Source organism: Helianthus annuus, chromosome 4 (genome assembly GCF_002127325.2).
Source record: "Helianthus annuus cultivar XRQ/B chromosome 4, HanXRQr2.0-SUNRISE, whole genome shotgun sequence".
Classification (NCBI taxonomy): domain Eukaryota; kingdom Viridiplantae; phylum Streptophyta; class Magnoliopsida; order Asterales; family Asteraceae; genus Helianthus; species Helianthus annuus.
The window spans coordinates 24,339,854-24,359,714 of record NC_035436.2 but is presented as its reverse complement, the minus strand read 5'-3'; positions in this window follow the sequence as shown (position 1 = coordinate 24,359,714).

The window sequence follows — 19,861 nt, the reverse complement described above, 5'->3', positions numbered from 1 at the left end:
CAGTTACAAATCTCATCAGCTTGAACAACTAATCCTCTGTGGGGATTAGAGTTTGTGGTTCCAGATATATTTCCTCCCACGGGAACTATTTGTCTGTCAGAATTGTTCTGTTGTTGCTGAGGCTGTCTCTGATTCCTGAAAGGATTCTGATTGCCTTGCTTTGGTGGTTTCTGACATTCCCGCTTGAAATGACCCTTTTCACCACAGTTGAAGCAGGTGACAGCATTCTTATCAAAACCATACTTGGTGTTGTTGTTGCTTTCCAAGCTGGTTCTCCCCGTTCTCTCCATAAACTCTTTAGCTCTACGGATAGCACTAGCAAGAGCCCACTTTATATCCATTATCTCAAACTCTTCTTTATCAACCTGCTGATAATCTTCGTTGGTTAGGTTGATATTTCCAATCTGACCCGCAACCAACCCACAGTAGGCGCTAACCAAGGTGTTCAACATCTCCATATGTTCCTTGGCTATCTCAACACTGACTTTTGAAAAATTGGAAGTATCCAATCTGACAGTGTTCGGATTGGAAGTAGCTTGAAAGCTTGAAGAACTTCCATAAAATCCCTGCTGTTGTGGTTGTTGCTGTTGAGCTCTGTTAGGATCCAAGAAAGGCGGTGGAGTGAATTGTTGAGCTGTCTGCTGTTGTTGTTGTTGAGAAGAAGAATCTGATCTTGAATACATCATTGTGTATGCTGAAGGATCAAATTGATTTGCTGTTGGAGGTCCGGTGTTGGAGATGAACGCTGTTTGAAGCTTAGCATGCTGAGAAGCTGGCTTTTCTCCAGTAATACCACCTGCAATCCCAAAATACATCTCGGGATTCTGAGGAGTGATTGTTCTTTTCGCCTTGAGCTTTTCTTCAACATCTTTGTTTTCCAATTTCTGTATTAGCTCATAAATGGTAATTGTATCCAGAACACCGTTTTCCTTGAGAATTTCAAGATAACTGCTCCACTTTGCTGGTAAGGCATCAGCAAATCTCCTCACCATATCTTGTGGAGTGGCAGAGACTTTGAAGGCAAACATTTCACTCAACAGATGGTGATATCTTGTAGACAATTCTGATAGACCTTCATTCTCCATGCAGGTAAAACCTTCAAACTCTTTCTTTAGCAGCTCCTGCTTGATCTTCCTTGATTGAGCATTTCCTTCACACCTTAACGTGAGCATATCCCACAAACTTTTGGTAGTCGTACAGTAGACGAATTGGTGGTATATATCTCTGTGAAGAGCCTGCGTGAGAATCATAAATGCTTTCTTTTCCAATTCAAACTTCTTCTTATCTTCGTCAGACAGTGTGCTGTAAGTTTCTGGATTTGATCCTGCAACTTCCAACTCATTTTCAAACGAAGTGAAGAAACACATCCATAAGTCTTGACCTTGCCCCTGAACATAAGTTCTCAACCTTTCTTTCCACCATCCCCAATCATTGATGTGATTAAGCTTTGGCGGTTTCGTGCTTGTACCAGTTTCACTATCGTTCTGCATCATTGCTTGAATGCTGTTGCTTTGATTAGTGACCAATGCCCATTGATTTGCCGTTATCATTGCAGCTTGAGTTGGGGCAATAGCCTGCATCCATGCAGTTTTATTGAACTCTGGCGCAGATTGCGTGGTTGATGATTGCGTAGATGATGACTGTGGAGTCAAAGTTGTTGTAGTCCACGCAGAAGGATCCCATTGACCGTTTGTTCCCATTTTATAATTAATGTATTAGGTGAAAATAAATTTAGAAAATTGATTTTCACAAACTATATTAAAACTTGAAAAATGACAACAGCCGAAGGATAAGGATCGAAAGACCTGAAATCACAAACTGTTAAATTCAAACAGATAAGACTCGAAAGATGGCCCGAAAGATAACACTGTTCGAAAGATCAACAGTATTCGAAAGACTACTGTTGAGTTTTCGAACAAAAACTTCGAAAGATTCCCCTACTCGAAGGATTCTTATCTTTCGAAGACAAACAGTAACTCGAATGATGGATCTTACGAGAAGATTCCTTGACTCGAAAGATGGCACACTGACTTCGAAGGATTGTTCGAAGGATGGTTATCTTTCGAATCTCCTTAATCGAAAGATGATCTGTCGAGCTCGAAAGATATCTTTCGAACACACTCTGACACACTGACACAAGGTTGACGGAAAAGTGACAGGTTGATGTGGTTGGTGAACCACCTTTCGGCAGAAAGGATGTTCTGCACAAACTTTTCACCAACTTTCACCAACTATGAAAATTTTGCCAAAAAGGGAAGCTTCTTATCCACACCTAGCAACCGGAATTTGACCGGAATATTTGCCGGAAAATAGCAAACCTTTCAAGACAAAATTTTAAGTTACCCAATCCTTCCCGCACAAAACCCGGTTAGTTTAAAACACGTTTTTAAGGCTAGAAAATCCAGAAACACACTAAAAACGGGAGCTAAACCAAGAAAACTTTTGTCCAAACACAAACCAAAGTCTTGCACAAACCCGGTTTTAACAAGGAAAAGAGCCTTAGCTCTGATACCACTTGTAGGTCCCTCGGAGGTTGAGGTTTAACCTATTCCTTGTTATGTTTAACCCACTAGCGAGTGCGGAATCCAAGCTAGCAAGCAAACCGTAGTTTAGATGAAAGTAAAGCAACAAGAGAAAGAGTAGACAAGCAAAGTATCAAAGTTTTCTCTTGTATTTCAGTGGACACGGTTACAGACCTTGACCAAACTGAAAATACTCTCTTACAAGACTTGGGTTCACACACAAAAGCTCTCAACACCTTGAACAAAACTTACAGGAACTGCTTGTGAAGTGAAACCCTCATGGATATATATACACCCATATTAGACAGACATGCACGAAGGATAGGTATTTTGGTCGAAGGATCATCTATCGACCAGAAGTACCTTCGAAAGATACCGAAGGATCTCAACATACCTCTAAGGATGGTATATCCTTCGAGGTCCATCAATATCCATCGAAACATCATCTTTCGAGGTCATCGAAGGATACAATCTATCCTTCGATGACATCCTTCGAAGCATCTAATCTTTCAAACACCAAGTGTTGATGTTTGGCCAAGTCAAACCAGGAGGATGGTTGAATTGGTCAAACACGCATTCCAACACATATACAAACATACAAAGACGTAAACACAACAGACAAAAGACATCGTTTTATACATTACAAAATACATACAAAGTACAGACACAAAGTGCACCAACACTGGTTTCATTGATGAGGTGTAACAATGCTTAGCCTCCTGTTGATCACTATCGATCTTGATTATTCCCCATGGGCTAGGAAGCTTCACACACTGATGGTAGGTGGACGGGATTGCCTTCATATCGTGTATCCAGGGCCTGCCAAGGATAACATTACAACAAGACAAACAATCAGTAACACAAAATTTTTGATAATTATGTAATCCTTCCACATAAATTGGGAGTTTAATGTCCCCCAGGGTTTTCTTAGTTTCGCCACTAAATCCTACAAGCACGGAGGATCTTGGTGTGATATCTGATTCAGGGATACCCATTTTCTTCAGAACATCAAGCTGGATAATGTTTACTGAGCTTCCTCCGTCAATAAGGATCCTGCGGACAAAATGGTTAGAAATAAAAAGAGTAATAACTAAACTATCATGATGAGGATCTTGGATGTTAATTCTATCATCCTCATCAAAGGTTATGATTTTTCCTTCCGAGACACTCGATGTTCGAATAGGTCTTTCTCCGTTATCCATTTTAGCTTCCTTTGCATGCCTTTTAGCTGCTGAGAAGGATGTACCACAGATGTCTGATCCTCCAGATATAAAGTTAATCACTTGTGCATCTACTGGAGGAGCTGGAGCTTTCTCAGGGATCCTTTCAGGATCCTGAGTCCTTTGCTTTTTTCTTCCCAACAATTCTTTCAAATGCCCCTTGCTCAGCAGATATCCAATTTCCTTTCGTAATGCGATGCATTCCTCTGTCAAATGCCCAAAATCTTCATGGTATGCACACCACTTTGATTTATCTTTAGTTGTGGCTGTTTTGTCATTTTTTCTGGGCCATCTGGCCTTTTCTCCTAGATTCTGCATTGCAAGGATTAGTTCATGATTATCAACGGAAAAACAGTATTCAGAAATTGGAGGATAATCTTCATCATCCTCTTCTTGGTCTACAGCATGCACATTCTGATTGTCAGTTCTGTTATAGGATTTGAATTTGTTGCTTTTGAAAGAGGATCCTTGCTTTTCTTGTTTTGAGGATCCTACTTGTCTCTCCTGGATCCTTTTGTCATCCTCTAGCCGGATGAACCTGAGTGCCCGAGTTCTTACTTCGTCTAGGTTCCTGCACGGTGTCATAACAAGATCATCATAGAACAATGAATCCTTAAGCAATCCCATCTTGAAGGCCTCAACAGCTATGGCCACATCCAAGTTAGGAATGTCCAAGGATTCTTTACTAAACTTGGTTATATAATCCCTTAATGATTCATTATGACCCTGTGTTATCCTATATAAATCACTAGTCAATCGTTCAAATTTTCTGCTACAAGAAAATTGATTATTGAATAAGTTAACTAAATTAGCAAACGAAGTAATAGAGTAAGGGGGAAGACTTAGTAGCCATTTAAGAGCTGATCCAGTAAGAGTGGAACCAAATCCCTTGCACAGGCATGCTTCCTTTAACCTTTCTGGAATAGGATTGATCTCCATCCTCTCCCTGTATTGTGTTATGTGTTCCTCAGGATCCGTTGTACCATCATACAGCTTCATAGTAGGGATATGGAATCTTTTGGGTATCTCAGCATCACAAATTGGTGGTGCAAAACGAGATACCTTATGGCTTCCATCTGCAATCTCCGGGATAGGTTTGACTACCCCTGGAACACTTGATATCATATCTTTCAGTTTTTGTAGTTCTCTGGCCATAGCATGATTGATACCTGTATCCTGCATGAATCCATGGTTAGTGGTAAGAGAATTATTAAAAGTGTTACCTCCCATCGGGTTCAAGTTAGGAACATTGGATGTGAATCCATATTGCTGGGATTCTGGGATGATTGATGGACCAGTGGAAGCAATGGACTGCATCGGAATAAAATCTCCTTGATGGACATCTGGACTTCCTGTTTGCAAATTCTTCAAGGATCCTGGCATCTGAAGGGATCCCTGAATATGGGATGATCCTGGAACTAAGGAGGATCCTTGAACCTGGGATAATCCTGGAACGAAGGAGGATCCTTGAACCTGGGATAATCCTGGAACGAAGGAGGATCCTTGAACCTGGGATGATCCTGGAACGAAGGAGGATCCTTGAACCTGGGATAATCCTGGAACGAAGGAGGATCCTTGAACCTGGGATAATCCTGGAACGAAGGAGGATCCTTGAACCTGGGATAATCCTGGAACGAAGGAGGATCCTGAGTTCATGAAGGATCCCATATGCTGAGTATAGGATCCTGCCGGTTGGAAATATGATCCTGATGCCTGAGTCACTACTGCTGGGCCGAAATGCACTCCTCTTGATCCACACATGTGTTGAACGTCTGGGACCTCTGATGGCTGAGAAGTAATCATCAGAGTAACAAAATTCAAAGATTTGGGCATTAGTGGGGAATGATCCTCTGCCGTTTTCTTTTGCCTTTTGAGATCTCCGATTTCCTTGAGGATCCTGTCATTAGTTTCATCCTGCTGCTGCATACGATCCCTCATCTGCAAAATCAAAGTAAATATATCACTAGTACTGGGAATAGAAGAAGTTAGAGCAGAAGATGATGGTTTAGAGGAGATAGGAGTTGGTCTCTTATCAGCATTTTTCTGAGATCCAGCTGGTGGTGGAGGCAAAGATGGAATGCCATTAGATGAATTGACTGCAGACATCGCTGTGGAAGTATTCTTCAACGATGAAGCCATGCAACACTTCCGGAATGATCACCAACAGAAAAACTTTCTTATGAATGAAGCACCAATTGCCCCACGGTGGGCGCCAAACTGTTTTGGTCAAAAATCACTTAAAGATAATGCAACCAAACTTTATGTAAATGGGGAGTGATGCTTGGTATGATGAACAAAGTGAAGGATCACTCAAATGTAAAATGCACAAGTGACACAAGGATTTATACGAGGAAAAAGCCCTTGATCAATGAATGATCTCCGGCATAAAAAACCTCGGGTGATGGAAACTACCGATCACCAAACTTTAATATAACAAATAATGGTTACAACTTCGAATGGTAACGAGCTAGGTACAAGGATCACTATAGTATCGTATGCTAAAGCGTGTGAGAAGTGTGTTGTGTCTTCTGAATGTTCAAGAGTGCCATTTATACAAATGTGTGTGGTTCTATTTTAGGCAAATCACCTAACTACTAGCTCGTTACCCCTTTAGAAATAGAAGTAAATTTAGCCTAAATAATCGCCCTTGAATTGTGCTGAGTTTCCATATTTGCCATAACGTCCATCTTTGATTATGCATGTGCGAGATTATCGTGACAGATTCCTTGTTTACGTTGCTAAGACCGGATCCAACTCGTAATTCCTGCAAGATAATATTAAGTCCAAAGAGAACAGTCGTTAGTATGAGGATCCTTGGAATGATCCGTGATCCTGATCCTGGAGCTCCTCTGAGGATCACTATCTGCCAAAGAAACAAGGATCACTTGTTAGGATCACATGTTAGGATCATATGTAAGGATCATAGGTCATAAAAATCCAGCCCTAACAATAAGGATAACACATCTCCTTTTTCTGGTTTCATCAATGCTGGAGCTGAGGACATGTATTCTTTGAGGGCTTGTAAAGCATTCTCATGCTTTTCAGTCCATTCGAATTTTTTGTTTTTTTTTCTTAGGATATCATAGAATTCTTTACACTTTTCTGAGGATTTGGATATGAATCTGTTTGAAGCTGCTATCCTGCCTGTTAGTCTTTGCACATCCTTAGCGTTGGCAGGGGATTTGATATTCACCAATGCTTTGATTTGTTCCGGGCTTGCTTCAATGCCCCTCTGGGTTACCATATATCCTAAGAATTTGCCTGCTTTAACACCAAAGTGACATTTTGAAGGATTAAGCTTCATGTTATAACTATCAAGGATATCAAATGCTTCCTCCAAGTCCCTCAGGTGATCCTCAGCTTTCTTGGATTTTACTACCATATCGTCTATGTATACTTCCATAGTTTGTCCAATCTGATCTTTGAACATCATGTTCACCAGCCTTTGATATGTTGCACCTGCATTCCTTAATCCAAACGGCATAGCAATATAACAATATAAACCGGTTGGAGTCATAAAAGCCGTATCCTCTTGGTCAGATGGTTCCATCTGAATTTGTTGGAATTCAGATGATGCATCCATAAAGGTTAACAATTCATGACCCGCCGTTGCATCCACCATGGAATCAATGTGGGGTAATGGGAAAGGATCCTTGGGACATGCCTTATTTAAATCAGTAAAATCGACACATACCCTCCACTTTCCATTTTTCTTTTGAACAACAACCACATTGGCCAGCTATTTTGGATACTTTACTTCTCTAATCATACCTGCTCGTAGTAATCTTTCTACCTCTTCCTGGATAATGCAAACTTCCTCCTTTTTTGATGGATTGGTTTAACTGACCTGTCAATGCCAAGTTTATGAGTGATAATATCCTTAGATATACCTGTCATATCCTCATGTTTCCATGCAAAGGTAGATTTTCTTCTTTTGAGGAAGGATACAATGTCTTCTTTCATTTGCCCAAGGATCCCTGATCCGATATAGATTTTGGATTCAGGATCATCAGGATCCAAGAGGATTTCGTCCACATCCTGCTCTCTTGCCTCCAAGACATCCCTTGGAGGATACTTTAATTGCTATTGCTCCCTTGATTTCGAGGCTGGTTTCATTGATGAGGTGTAACAATCCTTAGCCTCCTGCTGATCACTATCGATCTTGATTATTCCCCAAGGGCTAGGGAGCTTCACACATTGATGGTAGGTGGATGGGACTGCCTTCATATCGTGTATCCAGGGCCTTCCAAGGATAACACTACAACAAGATAAACAGTCAATAACACAAAATTTCTGATAATTATGTAATCCTTCCACGTAAATTGGGAGTTTGATGTCCCCCAGGGTTTTCTTAGTTTCGCCACTAAATCCCACAAGCACGGAGGATCTTGGTGTGATGTCTGATTCAGGAATACCCATTTTCTTCAGAACATCAAGCTGGATAATGTTTACTGAGCTTCCTCCGTCAATTAGGATCCTGCGGACAAAATGGTTAGAAATAAAGAGAGTAATAACTAAACTATCATGATGAGGATCCTGGATGTCTACGCGATCATCCTCATCAAAGGTTATCACTTTTCCTTCCAAGACACTTGATGTTCGTATAGGTCTTTCTCCATTATCCATTTTAGCCTCCTTTGCATGCCTTTTAGCTGCTGAAAAGGATGTACCACAGATGTCTGATCCTCCGGAAATAAAGTTTATCACTTGTGCATCTGCCGAGGAGCTGGAGCTTTTTCAGGGATCCTTTCAGGATCCTGAGTCCTTGGCTTTTTTCTTCCCAACAACTCTTTTAAATGCCTCTTGCTTAGCAGATATCCAATTTCCTTTCTCAATGCGATGCATTCCTCTGTCAAATGTCCAAAATCCTCATGGTATGCACACCACTTTGATTTATCTTTAGCTGCGGCTGGTTTGTCATTTTTCCTGGGCGATCTGGCTTTTTCTCCTAGATTCTGAATTGCAAGGATTAGTTCATGGTTATAAACGGAAAAACAGTATTCAGAAATCGGAGGATAATCCTCATCATCCTCTTCTTGGTCAACAGCTTGCACGTTCTGGTTGTCAGTTCTGTTGTAGGATTTGAATTTGTTGTTTTTGAAAGAGGATCCTTGCTTTTCTTGTTTTGAGGATCCTACTTGTCTCTCCTGGATCCTTTTGTCATCCTCTAGCCGGATGAACCTGAGTGCCCGAGTCCTTACTTCGTCTAGGTTCCTGCATGGTGTCATAACAAGATCATCATAGAACAATGAATCCCTAAGCAACCCCATTTTGAAGGCCTCGACAACTGTGGCTACATCCAAGTTGGGAATGTCCAAGGATTCTTTACTAAATTTGGTTATATAATCCCTTAATGATTCATTATGACCCTGAGTTATCCTATATAAATCACTAGTCAATCGTTCAAATTTTCTGCTACAAGAAAATTGATTATTGAATAAGTTAACTAAATTAGCAAACGAAGTAATAGAGTAAGGGGGAAGACTTAGCAGCTGTTTTGGTCAAAAATCACACAAGGATAATGCAACCAAACTTTATGTAAACGGGGAATGATGCTTGGTATGATGAACAAAGTGAAGGATCACTTAAATGTAAAATGCACGAGTGACACAAGGATTTATACGAGGAAAAAGCCCTTGATCAATGAATGATCTCCGGCATAAAAAACCTCGGGTGATGGAAACTACCGATCACCAAACTTCAATATATCAAATAAAGGTTACAACTTCGGATGGTAATGAGCTAAGTGTCACACCCCCAAAATCCACCTGCGGAGTATCACCGCTTGGGAGCGTGACTGACCAGGATCAAGCCACCAATCATATTGAACATGCATATAGTATTAAGTAAGATAAAAGAAAACCATCCGTTCAATACAAAAGGTGTTCAAAACATGTTATTGTTTTAAAGTGTAGCGGAAGCATAGTAATAATCCAACAATAGTAAATAGTTCAAATGTTATAATAGTTCAGCATAGAAACCACGAATCCTTGTCCACAACGACCCGCTTCTCCAGTGCAAGCTCCAAGTACCTAACGATCTGCAAGGCATGTAACAGAATGGTCAACAAACTAGTTGAGCGAGTTCACAGTAAGTAAATGTGTAACAGTAAGTAACAGGTGGCTCTACAGGGCCGATAGTAAGTTATGCTGGTGGGGGCTTCCCATGTTAAGTTACCACTAGACTATTCGTATTATTATCCCTGTTCTTCGTCCGAGAACAGAAGTGTGTATAAAGTGTGCGTAGGTTTTACGCACGTATCCTTCGTAACCTGAGGATAGGAGTAAGTAATGCGTACACGTAGGTTTTACGTGCGTATCCTTCGTAACCGAGGATAGAATGGCATGTGAACCCGTAGGTGTTATCCCAACCTACGTAACCGTCCTGACATCCGAGGACATGATAGGTGATAGTCTAGTAAAGCATTAGTACGTTCCTTTCAATAATAACCTTTAACCCATTCCCACGACCCGGGAATCCCATGCCTTAGTAGGAGTGTGAACTCACCTCGGTTTGCTCGGTATGCTAAGTTATGCACTCACAAGTAATTAATCACGTCCTAGTGTATGCACGTATAACAAATCAGTTCATGTTCACAATTGTACGCATGCAGTTAATGTTCACATAACAGTCAGTTGCATAACAACACACACGTATTATTTCACCTTGCACGAATACAGATGCTAACATTCATCTCTAGCATGGCATGTCAAATAATCCAGCATATAATCAATCAGTCAAAGTATGTTCATAATCCCGAACATCCTTCGAATCCAGTCACTATCTTTCGACAACAGTAATCACAATTATCCTTCGGACCAATGTTATGTTCCGAATCCTATGTCATCTTTCGGCCAACCTATCTTTCGGTCCAACTATCTTTCGGTCCAATAATGGTTCGGTCAAACTAGTATCTTTCGGTCAAATTTATGGTTCGACTAACAAGCATCCTTCGACAACAACTATGTTTCGGGTAGCAACATCTTTCGACAATTAACAGTTACGTTTGATCACCATCAGTTACGGATATCATGCAGCCAAATACAGAAACAGAAACCCTAATCATCTACAGCCGTCATCATCATAACAATCATCATCTATCATGCATGTCCAAACAAATCACAACAAGTACCAATTCTTAACAGTACATCTACATAACGAGTATCATACAAGCACGATTCCTCACTACAATCGATCTGTAATATTGATTAATAATCCGAACAGAATACCAAAGATCCTAATTGATAGCAGGTTTAGATCTTTGCGTTTAAACTAACCAAGCCGTGTTCACTTGTTTCGTTTTCGTTTACCATAATCAATATCATCACAATATATCCGATTAGCATCTATATCCGATTAACATTCATATTCGATTAACATACGTGTCTGTTTAACATACAAACATATTGCAAGACAACTGGAAAAATCACGAGATCATATACACATAAAGCATCACATACTAACCGGAAATCTGGATTACGTAATGAAATCCTTTGAACAGAGTGTAGGTCTGCTATATGCCGTCACACACACAAGGGAACCGAAAGCTCTAGGGTTTCGCCGATCAAAAAATGTTATTACGTAAAGTTTCTAATCCAACTTATATTAAATCGGCAGTGGGCCAAGGCCCAAATTGAAAGACTGGGCCGAAACATATCGAAGGATATGTTTCGAGTGCGAAGGATATGTTTCGAGCGCGAAGGATATGTTTCGAGTCCTTCATATGTTTCGACATCCTTCGATTCATGCATCATGTTTCGTGGAACATCCTTCGTAGGTTGGGCCATGATTCACACTAACTAGCTAACATACAGTACAAGTTTCACAATATGGAACCCATTATACACGATCAACAATTATGCACAATCAAGCAATCAACATATATATATACTTTCATATCAATCCAATGTGCAATTAAGTAATTAGTCAAACACATGCTCGTGTAATACGTATGAAATCAATCTTAGAAATTCGAGTTGTCACATTATCCCCAACTTGAAAGAAATTTCGTCCCGAAATTTGGTACGCACTTACTGAGGTAGCTAGGCAAGTTACATAGTTCACCGGTTTTCCTGGGGTGTCACATCATCCCCCCGTTGATTTGGAATTTCGTCCCGAAATTCAGTAGTAGTAGCTTCAGCCTCAGAAGTGGATGCATTGGGTTCGAATAGCTGGGGGTACTTTTCTTTCATCTGGTCTTCGCGTTCCCATGTATACTCCGGGCCACGCTGGGAGTTCCAACGAACTCGAACAAGAGGGATTCTCTTGTGTTTGAGGACCTTAACATCCCGGTCCGTGATTTCAACTGGTTCCTCGACGAACTGCAACCGCTCGTCGATAGTGAGTTCCTTAAAAGGAACTATAAGGGTCTCATCTGATAGGCATTTCTTCAGATTCGACACGTGAAATACATTGTGAACTGCACCGAGTTCAGGAGGTAGGTTTAATCTGTAGGCTACTTTGCCAATCTTTTCTAAGATTTCGAATGGTCCGACGTACCGCGGATTCAATTTGCCTCTTTTACCAAAACGAACCACACCCTTCCAGGGTGAAACTTTCAATAAAACCCGGTCCCCGACCTCAAATTCCAATGGCTTTCTACGCTTGTCCGCGTAGGCTTTCTGACGGTCGCGTGCTGCCGCCATGCGTTGTCGTATCTGTGCTATCTTTTCTGTGGCGTCCACAACAATATCTGGACCCGTAATTTGACTATCCCCCACCTCTGCCCAACAGAGAGGTGACCGGCATTTACGTCCGTACAATGCCTCAAATGGAGCGGCTTGAATGCTGGTATGGTAACTGTTATTGTACAAGAACTCCACCAAAGGGAGGTGCTTTTCCCAGCCGTTGCCGAAATCGATAACACACGCTCGAAGCATGTCTTCTAGAGTTTGAATAGTTCGCTCAGACTGTCCATCCGTCTGAGGATGATATGCTGTGCTCATGTCTAATCGTGAGCCGAAGGATTTGTGCATTGCTTGCCAAAGCTCTGACGTGAATCGTGCATCGCGATCCGAAATAATAGAGGTGGGCACTCCGTGCCTCGAAACAACTTCCTTCAAGTAAATGTCTGCTAAAGTAGAAAACTTATCCGTTTCTTTGATAGCCAAAAAGTGAGCAGACTTTGTGAGTCGATCAACGATTACCCAAATAGTGTCATTCCCACGCTGGGATCTAGGTAAGCCCGTAACGAAATCCATGGAAATTTCTTCCCACTTCCACTGCGGTATCTTGGGCTGCTGAAGTAGACCGGCTGGTTTCTGGTATTCAACCTTGACTCTCGCACAGGTTAAGCATTTTCCAACGTACGTAGCGATGTGAGCCTTCATACTAGGCCACCAATAAGTAGTGCTGATGTCGTGGTACATTTTATCCGACCCTGGATGTACCGAATAGCGAGACTTGTGAGCTTCATCCATTACCAGTTGACGTAATCCGCCATAGAGTGGGACCCAAATACGCCCCGTTACATAGTAAGCACCGTCTTCCTTTTGTTCCATGCGTTGCCTTGAACCGCGTAAGGCTTCAGCTTTGACGTTTTCGGGTTTCAGTGCTTCTAACTGAGCAGCTCGTATCTGTGCAGGAAGACTGGACTGAATGGTAAGCTGTAGCGCTCGCACGCGCTTAGGTAGAGAGTCTTTCCGACTGAGGGCATCAGCCACAACATTGGCCTTGCCTGGATGATACTTGATGGCGCATTCGTAGTCGTTCAGTAGTTCAACCCATCTTCGTTGACGCATATTCAAATCCTTTTGCTTAAGGATATGCTCGAGACTCCTGTGATCGGTGTAAATCGTGCACCTGGTACCGTACAGGTAGTGTCGCCATATCTTAAGCGCGAAAACAACAGCTCCCAGCTCTAAATCGTGCGTCGTATAATTCCGTTCATGAACCTTGAGTTGCCGAGAGGCGTATGCGATAACTTTATCCCGTTGCATCAATACACAACCAAGCCCTTGTATTGATGCGTCACAATAAACCACGAAGTCATCCGTGCCCTCGGGCAGTGAGAGAATAGGCGCGCTGCAAAGCCTATCCTTTAAGTACTGGAAAGCGGTCTCCTGTGTATTACCCCATCTGTAAACGACACCTTTCTGTGTAAGCATAGTGAGTGGTTGCGCGATCTTGGAGAAGTCTTTAATAAATCGCCTGTAGTAACCTGCCAAACCCAAGAATTGGCGTATTTCTGTCGGTGTACGTGGTGCTGGCCAGTTTCTGATCGAATCAACCTTGGATGGATCGACATGAATCCCATCCTTGTTTACCACATGGCCTAAGAAGTGGACTTCACGAAGCCAGAAGTCGCATTTTGAAAACTTTGCGTACAGTTGCTCTTTTCGAAGAAGTTCCAAGATAATACGTAGATGCTGCTCATGCTCCTCCTGACTCTTGGAGTAAATCAAAATGTCGTCGATGAAAACGATGACGAACTTGTCGAGATACGGTTTGCACACCCTGTTCATGAGATCCATGAAGACTGCAGGTGCGTTTGTAAGCCCGAATGGCATGACCAGAAACTCGTAGTGACCATAACGAGTTCTGAAAGCAGTTTTGGAGACGTCCTCATCCCGGACTCTCAGCTGATGATACCCTGACCTCAAATCGATCTTGGAATAGTAACACGACCCTTGCAACTGGTCGAATAAGTCATCTATGCGTGGAAGAGGATAACGGTTCTTCACCGTCACCTTGTTGAGTTCACGGTAGTCGATACACATCCTGAACGTACCGTCTTTCTTCTTCACAAATAACACTGGAGCTCCCCAAGGCGAAGAGCTTGGACGAATAAAGCCCTTTTCCAAGAGCTCTTGCAGCTGTTTCGACAGTTCTTCCAGTTCGGTTGGAGCTAAACGATATGGTGCGCGGGCTATTGGTGCTGCTCCAGGTGCCAATTCGATCTGAAACTCGACTTGGCGATGAGGCGGTAAGCCTGGTAAACCTTCAGGAAACACCTGAGGGAAGTCACGTACAACTGGGATATCCTCCAGCTTCTTTTCCTTTGCTGATGCATCAGTAACGAGAGCCAGAATGGCAGTATGCCCCTTTCGTAAACATTTCTGCGCCTTCAAGTAAGAGATGATGCCAACCACAGCACCACTTTTGTCACCTTGTACTTCGAGAGGTTCTTGACTGGAGCGAGGAATACGAATAACTTTTTCCTTGCATAAGATCTCTGCGTGATGTTGAGATAACCAATCCATGCCGATGACGACGTCGAAGCTACCCAAGACTATGGGTATAAGATCTATCGTGAAAGTCTGACCCGCCAGAACAATGCTACAACCCTTGACTACATGAGCGGCTTCTACACTTTTGCCATTTGCTAGTTCTACGACGTGTTTAGTGTCTAGGGGTGTTGGTGTACGTTTTAATAAGTTACTCATTTTCATGGACATATAACTTGTATCAGCACCTGAATCAAATAAGACAGTAACGTAAATATCGTCGAGAAGGAACTTACCCATAACTACGTTAGGATCATTCACTGCATCTCCTCGACCCAACACAAAAGCACGACCTCGAGCTTCATTGCCGTTGTTGTTGTTACCATTACCCTGATTGTTGTTATTCCCGTTGCCCTGGTTGTTGTTGTTACGGTTCTGGTTCAACTGTGGGCAATCGCGTTTGAAGTGACCTTCAGCCCCACACTTATAACACCCCCTGTTGCCCTGTTGCTGATTCTGCTGATTCTGTGGAGCTGGTTGCTGAGACTGCTGATTCTGATTTGCAGGACGAGCGCTTCTACAATCTTTGGCCTCGTGACCCATCTTTAAACACCTTTGACAACGGCCCTTATTGCACTGGCCGCTGTGATGCCTGTTGCAGTTGTTACACTTTGGAAGGTTTCCTCGATACCCTCCCTGTCTGTGGCTGCTCGATGAGTGCTGACTGGGACTTTGGTAACTATCCGTCTTTCGCTGCTGAGACTGTGATTGTACCGATGCTGATCCCTTGCTAGAATCCCCCTCCCATTTTCTCTTACTTTCGCTGGGAGTAGCAAGTGTAGTAGTAGCAGTAGCGGTAGCGGTAGCACTGATACGCTTTGGCAGTTTGCCCTGGTCTACTGCCTGATCTGTGATGCGATGAGCGAGACGCTGGATTTCCTGGATGTTGTTGAGGTTAGCCGACGTTACGTGGCTCTGAATCTCTGACGCGAGCCCCTTGAGATACAACTCAATTCGCTTGTATGGAGGATCTACCATAGTTGGGCACAGCACAGCCAACTCATTCGATCTCTTGGTGTAAGCTTCAATTTCCGAACCAACCATTTTCAAGTTATACAACTCGTCCTCCAACTTGTGAATGTCTTCTCTAGTGCAGTATTCCCTCTTGATCAGTTCTTTGAATTCATTCCAGGGTGTGGCGTTAGCAGCTGCCAACCCTAAGATCTGCACTTGTGCGTTCCACCAAGTGAGCGCAATCCCTTCAAGTGTGCCAGTGGCGAACTTCACCCTGCGAGCCTCAGGGCATTCACACATTTCGAAAACCGACTCGAGTTTTTCAAACCAGTGGAGGAGTCCGACTGCCCCCTCCGTGCCACTGAACGAGCTAGGACGACAGTCCATGAAAGTCTTGAAGGTACACGCAGGTTGTTGCTGAGCGGGTTGACCTATTGTGTACGAATAGGACAAGGTTAAATACGAGAATTATTGTAGGATCTAAAGATCCTTGTATGAATCTATACCGCAGGATATACTACCTGCTTGGGCGGCTGCAACTGCCGCAGCAACGAGAGCCTCTAGCTGGGCTTGAGTCATGGTAATTCGTGCGGCCATTGATCTTCACATCAAAGGCAACATAAGTGAGAAAGGTTCGCGAATAGTGCGATGACAGAAGAGTGTAAGCACATAAGTATTCTCATGCAATGACAAGTTGTGAGCAAGTAATGTAAGCATACTATGAGCAAAGTTCTATGCAAATTCTAGCATGTAGGCAATAAACATAAACCTTATTACCTAGGAAGTTGAGTCTTGCACGTGGAGCGAAGCGTCGTTGTGGATCGTTGAGAGCACTGTTCGGGTTATAGTCTGGTTTTAATAAAAACGTTTTCCCATATTAAAACCAAGTTCTCTATAACCAATGGCTCTGATACCAATCTGTCACACCCCCAAAATCCACCTGCGGAGTATCACCGCTTGGGAGCGTGACTGACCAGGATCAAGCCACCAATCATATTGAACATGCATATAGTATTAAGTAAGATAAAAGAAAACCATCCGTTCAATACAAAAGGTGTTCAAAACATGTTATTGTTTTAAAGTGTAGCGGAAGCATAGTAATAATCCAACAATAGTAAATAGTTCAAATGTTATAATAGTTCAGCATAGAAACCACGAATCCTTGTCCACAACGACCCGCTTCTCCAGTGCAAGCTCCAAGTACCTAACGATCTGCAAGGCATGTAACAGAATGGTCAACAAACTAGTTGAGCGAGTTCACAGTAAGTAAATGTGTAACAGTAAGTAACAGGTGGCTCTACAGGGCCGATAGTAAGTTATGCTGGTGGGGGCTTCCCATGTTAAGTTACCACTAGACTATTCGTATTATTATCCCTGTTCTTCGTCCGAGAACAGAAGTGTGTATAAAGTGTGCGTAGGTTTTACGCACGTATCCTTCGTAACCTGAGGATAGGAGTAAGTAATGCGTACACGTAGGTTTTACGTGCGTATCCTTCGTAACCGAGGATAGAATGGCATGTGAACCCGTAGGTGTTATCCCAACCTACGTAACCGTCCTGACATCCGAGGACATGATAGGTGATAGTCTAGTAAAGCATTAGTACGTTCCTTTCAATAATAACCTTTAACCCATTCCCACGACCCGGGAATCCCATGCCTTAGTAGGAGTGTGAACTCACCTCGGTTTGCTCGGTATGCTAAGTTATGCACTCACAAGTAATTAATCACGTCCTAGTGTATGCACGTATAACAAATCAGTTCATGTTCACAATTGTACGCATGCAGTTAATGTTCACATAACAGTCAGTTGCATAACAACACACACGTATTATTTCACCTTGCACGAATACAGATGCTAACATTCATCTCTAGCATGGCATGTCAAATAATCCAGCATATAATCAATCAGTCAAAGTATGTTCATAATCCCGAACATCCTTCGAATCCAGTCACTATCTTTCGACAACAGTAATCACAATTATCCTTCGGACCAATGTTATGTTCCGAATCCTATGTCATCTTTCGGCCAACCTATCTTTCGGTCCAACTATCTTTCGGTCCAATAATGGTTCGGTCAAACTAGTATCTTTCGGTCAAATTTATGGTTCGACTAACAAGCATCCTTCGACAACAACTATGTTTCGGGTAGCAACATCTTTCGACAATTAACAGTTACGTTTGATCACCATCAGTTACGGATATCATGCAGCCAAATACAGAAACAGAAACCCTAATCATCTACAGCCGTCATCATCATAACAATCATCATCTATCATGCATGTCCAAACAAATCACAACAAGTACCAATTCTTAACAGTACATCTACATAACGAGTATCATACAAGCACGATTCCTCACTACAATCGATCTGTAATATTGATTAATAATCCGAACAGAATACCAAAGATCCTAATTGATAGCAGGTTTAGATCTTTGCGTTTAAACTAACCAAGCCGTGTTCACTTGTTTCGTTTTCGTTTACCATAATCAATATCATCACAATATATCCGATTAGCATCTATATCCGATTAACATTCATATTCGATTAACATACGTGTCTGTTTAACATACAAACATATTGCAAGACAACTGGAAAAATCACGAGATCATATACACATAAAGCATCACATACTAACCGGAAATCTGGATTACGTAATGAAATCCTTTGAACAGAGTGTAGGTCTGCTATATGCCGTCACACACACAAGGGAACCGAAAGCTCTAGGGTTTCGCCGATCAAAAAATGTTATTACGTAAAGTTTCTAATCCAACTTATATTAAATCGGCAGTGGGCCAAGGCCCAAATTGAAAGACTGGGCCGAAACATATCGAAGGATATGTTTCGAGTGCGAAGGATATGTTTCGAGCGCGAAGGATATGTTTCGAGTCCTTCATATGTTTCGACATCCTTCGATTCATGCATCATGTTTCGTGGAACATCCTTCGTAGGTTGGGCCATGATTCACACTAACTAGCTAACATACAGTACAAGTTTCACAATATGGAACCCATTATACACGATCAACAATTATGCACAATCAAGCAATCAACATATATATATACTTTCATATCAATCCAATGTGCAATTAAGTAATTAGTCAAACACATGCTCGTGTAATACGTATGAAATCAATCTTAGAAATTCGAGTTGTCACACTAAGTACATGGATCACTATAGTATCGTGTGTCAAAGCGTGAGGGAAGTGTGTTGTGTCTTCCGAATGTGGAAGAGTGCTATTTATACAAGTGTGAGTGGTCGTATTTTAGGTAAATAACCTAACTATTAGCTCGTTACCCCTTTAGGAATAGAAGTAAATCTAGCCTAAATTATCGCCCTTAAATTATGCTGAGTTTCCATATCGCCTTCAACGTCCATCTTTGATTATGCAAATGCCAAAGTTGTTGTGACGAGTCCCTTGTTTACGTTGCTAAGAGCGGATCCTTCTTGAAATCCCTGCAAGATAACATTAAATCCAAGGAAAACAACTGTTAGTATGAGGATCCCTAGGATACTCCGTGATCCTGATCCTGGAACTCTTATGAGGATCACTATCTGCCAAAGAAACAAGGATCACTGGTTATGATCACTAGTTAGGATCACATGTAAGGATCATAAGTCATAAAAATCCAGCCCTAACAATTGCCCCCAAAATATAAGGAGTAATATTGTAAATAAACGAGTTGTATTTTGTTTGATCTTATCCGCAACAAATTAACGGATAACTAGCCGTTGGAGACGGACTAGCCGTTGCAAACCCTTACGTCACAGAAGTGACAGCCCTGCAAATCATCATTATAAATAGGAGTTAGAGATAGGATCAATTTGCATTTAAATTCAAGAGAGACTCCCTTTATATTCTCGTCCGAAGATCAATCAGGTATCTCTTTTCCTCTTTCTTCCTTCTCTTACTCTGTTTTTTTATTCTCTTTCCGTCATTCT